The sequence below is a fragment of the Cricetulus griseus genome (genome assembly GCF_003668045.3).
Source record: "Cricetulus griseus strain 17A/GY chromosome 1 unlocalized genomic scaffold, alternate assembly CriGri-PICRH-1.0 chr1_1, whole genome shotgun sequence".
Taxonomy (NCBI): domain Eukaryota; kingdom Metazoa; phylum Chordata; class Mammalia; order Rodentia; family Cricetidae; genus Cricetulus; species Cricetulus griseus.
The window spans coordinates 162,052,717-162,058,730 of record NW_023276807.1 but is presented as its reverse complement, the minus strand read 5'-3'; positions in this window follow the sequence as shown (position 1 = coordinate 162,058,730).

The following is a 6,014-nucleotide window of genomic DNA, read 5'->3' as shown; positions in this document are numbered from 1 at the left end:
GACAGTTGACTCTGGCTGCGGAGCTGGGAGTACATAGTCTTCCACGGAGATCCGAGTTCAGATCCCTAGAGCCCATGTTAAAATATAAAAAAAAGAAAAAGAAAAGAAAAAGACGTGGCAGCTGGAGCGTGCATCCCTTGTGCAGGAGACAGGTGGATCTTGGAAATTCGTCGGCCTGCCTGAATTGATAAACTTCAGGGCCAGTGAGTCTTGGTATCGAAAATGTGGAGATGCCTCAACATATGCATGCAAATCTCTCTCTCTCTCTCTCTCTCTCTCTCTCTCTCTCTCTCTCTCTCTGTCTCTCTCTCTCTGTGTCTCTCTCACTCACTCACACACACACACCATGTATGTGCTCCCACACACTGCTAAATTTAGCAAGCATCGGTGGAACGTTTTGTGTACAGCCTGCCTTTGGTTGTGGGGCCATGAAGGTCATCTCTGAGCTGTTCTAGAACTATTCACCGAAAAGCACACCCTGGACTAATGTTATTCTCCAGCGATCAGTGCGTACAGTGACACAAATGTTCACGGCACTGAAGGGAACGCTTCCATGCAGTGGTTCTCACCCTGTGGGTTTCGATACCTTTGACAAATCTGTGTCTCTAAGAGTATTTGCATTATAATTCTTAACAGCAAAATTCTGGCAGGGGAGGGGCCTTTGGACCCCAGACTCCTTTGAGGAAGAGGAACTGTATTAAATGGTAGCAGCATTAGGAAGTTTGAGAACCACTGGTTTAGAGGGTGTTGGCTTTTCCCAGGTATGGGAAAAGAAAGGATGTTTAATGTGCAGTGTCGTCAGCAGTAGGCTCTTACCATGTAGTATGGTGGATAGTCAAGGACAGTGACAATAGCTTGTGTTGCTTTGAGCTCTGCAGGGCCTCCCTGGCCACTAAATTTTAGGGAAGTATCCCCTGCCTTTATGGTTTCAAAATTTATGAAGCATGTTACACACACACACACACACACACACACACACACACACACACACATATATATATAATATTATATGTATTTCAAATGGAATTACCTTGCATGGGTAGATGGAGATGTGGTTTTCTGTAGTGGTCTCTGTTGCAAAGAGACATTTCCTTAGTGAGAGGTGAAGACTACACTTATCCATAGGTATCAGGACAAATGTTTGTAGATTGTTGTTAGGGGTTATGATGGTTTAGTAAATTAGAGGTTGAAGATTCTCCTTCAATAATCATGACTTCACTAGCACTAAGTGGATAGCTAAATTTTCAGCACCAGACATGATTTTTCTTTTGTTGAGTGGGTCTTAATTCCAAGATCCACTTATACAGCTTATTCCAATTATACAGCTATTGGCTACTGCCAAGATATGCATGCCACTACTGAGCCTTTAGGATTATCTTGCCATGTTGGTCATTGATGTGGTTTGTAGGCATCATATCTGGGTAGGACTACTGGTTGCCTATCTCCTTTGGAAGCTTTCACAGTGCCTTCTGGTGCCATGGAAGCTAGTGAGAATTCAGGTCAATTCCAGCTCAGGGGTCTCTGGGCTCTGTTTCTGAAGAACACGGTGTCTTCATCAGCTAGCTTTCTTACATATCCCAGGACCTCCTTCCCAGGAAATGGTACCAGCCACAGTGGACTGGGCCCTCCTATATCAGTTGTCAGTCTTGAAAACCCCTCATAGACATTACTACAGACAAATATGATAAGGACTCAATTGAGACTCCCCCCCTTTTCAGGAAATTCTAGGCTATGCAAATTGACATTGTAAACTATGACATCCATACATTTCTCCCTCATTCTCCCTATCCTATCCTATCCTATCCCATCCTAGCTTACTCCTTTAACCCCAGTAATCCTCTCTCTTTTGAAAATTTGTATGTGTTCTACTATAACTCCAATTTTTAAAAATTGGTTTCTTGGGCTGGAGAGATGGCTCAGCAGTTAAGAGCACTGGCTGCTCTTCCAAAGGTCCTGAGATCAATTCTCAGCAACCATGTGGTATAAGATCTGGTGCCCTCTTCTGGCCTTCAGGCATGCCTGTAGGCAGAACATTGTATACACAATAAATAAATAAATAAATAAATAAATAAATAAATAAATCTTTAAACAAAAATTGTTGGGATGGAAAGATGGCTCTTCGGTTAAGAGCACTGACTGGTCTTCCAGAGGATCTGGGTTCAATTCCCAGCACCCACATGGCAGCTCACAACTGTCTGTAACTCTTGTTCCAGGGGATCTGTAACCTTCACACCAATGTACATAAAATAAAGTTAAATAAATTATTAAAAAATTTGTCTTGTTAGATAGGCTCCCATATGGTTTTCATGTACTTTTCCTTTGGCTTAGTCTTTTTTTTTTTTTTTTTTTTTTTTTTTTTGAGACAGGGTTTCTCTGTGTAGCTTTGGAGCCTATCCTGGCACTCGTTCTGGAGACCAGGCTGGCCTCGAACTCACAGAGATCCACCTGCCTCTGCCTCCCGAGTGCTGGGATTAAAGGCGTGCTCCTCCAACGCCCGGCTTGGCTTAGTCTTTCTATATTAGGGTTTTTATTGCTGTGATGAAACACCATGGCCAAGGTAACCCAGGCAGGAAATGGTTTTTTTTACCTTACAGCTTGTCGTCCATCATCCAGGGAAGTCAGAGCAGGAATTGAAGGCAGGAACCCAGGAGAAAGAACTGATGCAGAGGCCTTGGGAGAGTGCTGCTTAGTAGCTTGCTCCTTGTAGCATACTCACCTGTTAATCCCACCAAACGATAGTAAAGATCACCAACCCAAACTTATTGGTCAGATTAAGAAAGCTTTATTTTCTGCCAGACAGTGCTATCTCCCTAAAGAAGTGTTTGGGCAAATAACATTGAACACAGGAGAAAGTGAGGTGTATATATCTCAAAAACTGAAAGACTAGGGGATTACCAAGGGATTTTGGTTACATAGGAACTTGGCAAAACATCTCAAAATTATTTGGTAGAAAATCTTATCAGGGTGTAGATCAGGGTATGGTCAGAGTATAGGGTGTGAAACACGTCAAATTCCAGAAGATGGTTCAAGATGTGGTCAAACAAATTTTACAGAAGACAAGAATGACCATATTTTGACCTTGTAATAAGATGGCTTCTAATATTAAGATGGAGTCAGTCTGGTCCATCACACCCTGCCTTCTTATAGCATTCAAGACCACCAGTTGAGGGTTGCACCACTAACAGTGAGCTGGACCCTCCCATGTCAACTATCAATTAAGAGATTGCACCAGAGGCTCATCCACAAGCCAGTCTGGTGGAGACATTTTCTCCATTGAGGTTCCCTTTTACAGAATGACTGTAGCTAGTGTCTAGCTGACATAAAACTAGCCAGTGACCTTCCCCTCCATCTTTTTTTCCCCCCTCCATATTCCCGTGTTCCTTTCTGTGAGGGGTCCTGTCTTGATTCCACTGGCATAGCTTTTTAAAAAAGACTATGTCTTGGGTACCCGGCAGGAGGTAAAGACAGGTCCTGAATTCAGTTTACTTAACTCAGTGCAATAAACTTGGATTTGACAAAGAAGCAGCAAAACTGACCAGGCCTGCAGCCTCCAAGAACAGTCTCCTGTTGAACCGTGTATTCTATAGAGAGGAAATGTTGACTCTCTTGTGAGCACACACTGCATATCTCAGGTATGTGTGTTATGTGTGGGGTGACTGAATTCAAAGCATTGGTCATGCTGCTTATATGGAAGAAAAATCAAACATGTTTATTCTGAGGTAACATGTGGGTATATTCTGGCTCAGTGAAACAAGCTGAATAAAGTTAGCCACATTGCAGTGACATTCTAATACTACATAGTGAAGCTAAGATAACTGGCAAAGAAGTCACAGACTGAGGTAATGGCAGCCAGCCTTTGTGAGCTGGAGAGATGTTTGTGGGCTGTAAATTAGGGTTTTGTGTCCAAAGCCCAACAGGCTGGGCTTGGCCCCTGTACTCCAGGATGCCAGTTAAAGAGAGAGAGTAAAAGTAGACAAAAGAGATTGAAGCAACATTCATTAGGAAGAGAGAGAAAAAAAGGATCTAGTGACCCCCCCCCCCCAAGTCCCTACCTCTTCAGGACACTGACATGTGCTTTAGGTTTAGGTAGAGGAAGAATCTGGCAGAGGGACAGGAGGTCTCCATGATGGAGCAGTCCTGGTCAAGGCACAGTCTGGTTGATCACTCACTGTCTTACTTTCATTTCGTCAGGGTAATCCAAAATGGGTACAGCCTTGTGTTGGGGTGGGACTGAGGGTGTGTGGAGTGGGTGAGTGGCCTTTGTTTATTGTGGAAGACCATGAAGTCAGTCAATGCCCTAAACTTCAAGTTGCCTTGGATTTCAGAAACAGGACTTGTGTAAAACTGCCGATAGGATGCCTCCCTCCTCTGAGAGAAGGAAGCCTCAATTGAGAAAGTGCCGCCATGGAGCCCATTCTCTATGGAGAGATACCTTGCCCAACCTAGCCACAGGGATGTGGGGGTGGAGAGGTGCCTTGGTCCTGCCTCAACTAGATGATGGGACAGACTTAGTAGACTTCCTAGGGGAGGCCTTACCCTCTCCATGGAGCAGATAGGAGGAATGAGTGGGGGAGTGGAGGATTTGGGAGGAAAAGAGGAAGGGGGAACTGGGATTAGAATGTAAAAAATTAATAAAAAAATGAACAACAACAACAACAACAACAAAACAAAGTTCCCCATAGGATTGGGTTGTATTTTAGCCTGTAGGGCATTTTCTTAATTAGTGACTGATGGGGGAGGGTCCAGCCCATTGTGGGTGGTGTCACCTCTGGGTTCTATAAGAAAACAGGCTGAGCAAGCCATGGGGAGTAAGCACTGCTTCTCCATGGCCTCTGCATCAGCTCCTGTCTTCAGATTCCTGCCCTGTTTGAGTTCCTGTCCTGACTTCCTTGAACTGTTATATGGAACTGGAGTGAAACATGCCCCTTCCAGTTGTGTTTCATCATGGTGTTTCATCATAGCAATAGTAACCCTAAGATGGCTGCAGAGGGGAATGAAATAGGTGTCACTGGATTTAGGACAGTCGCTGCTTGAGTCTATGTGCATAGGTCAGTAGGTGACCCAAAGTAAAGAAAATGAAGGCAGAAATACAAGTTTTATCCTGCTTTTGGGGGGGTGCTGGTTGAGGTCAGAGAGGGTGGAGTGCGCTGTTGACCAGTCCTGAAGCCTCCCTGAAACCCAGAGATAATCAGATGCAACAGGGAGTCAAGTCAAGCAAGATCTCATTTATTGTTTAACAGCAAAACCCTCCTAAAATAATAATAATAATAATATGCAGGGCGGAAAAAGTATTACCCAATAATTTTAAAGGTGTTCCTGTGATGTTTCTAGTGTCCTATCCTGTCTCGGGCATGGTCTGCTAGTGTGATGACTTCATCTGGTGTGACTTTGGGCAGCCAATTATTTTTCTTAGTAAACCCTTGAAGCCTCGCCTCCATAGCTTCTTCCCAGTGCCATCTTGTAATGGCATTGGTCGTCAGCTTGGGCTACTCCCCCTCCTGCTGGGACATGATCTCTACTCTTCCACACTGCTAGGCTCAAGTGTGGAATTAATGCTTTAAAAAAGCATTTTATTTTCTAACATTTTATTTGGTGTGCATGTGGAGGTTAAAGAGCAGCTTTTGGGAGGTGATTCTCTCCTTCCATTTTTTTTTTTTTTTCAAGACAGGATTTCTTTATTGCTTTGGAGGTTGTCCTGGAACTCACTCTGTAGACCAGGCTGTTCTCGAATTCACAGAGATCCACCTACCTCTGACTCCCGAGTGCTGGGATTAAAGGCTTGCGCCACCAATGCCTGGCTCTCCTTCCATCTTGTTCATTCAAGGTCTCTGGTGTTTGTTGCTCTGCATCTCCCAGGCTAGCTGGCCACCAAGCTTCTGGTGATTGCTCTGTTTCTGCCTCCCATCTCACTGTAAGAGTGCTGGGCTTACCCATTTGGGTTTGGTGAATAGAGCCTGGGTCCTCTGCAAGAGCAATAAGTGCTCTGAATCACTGCACCATCTCTCTAGCCCATA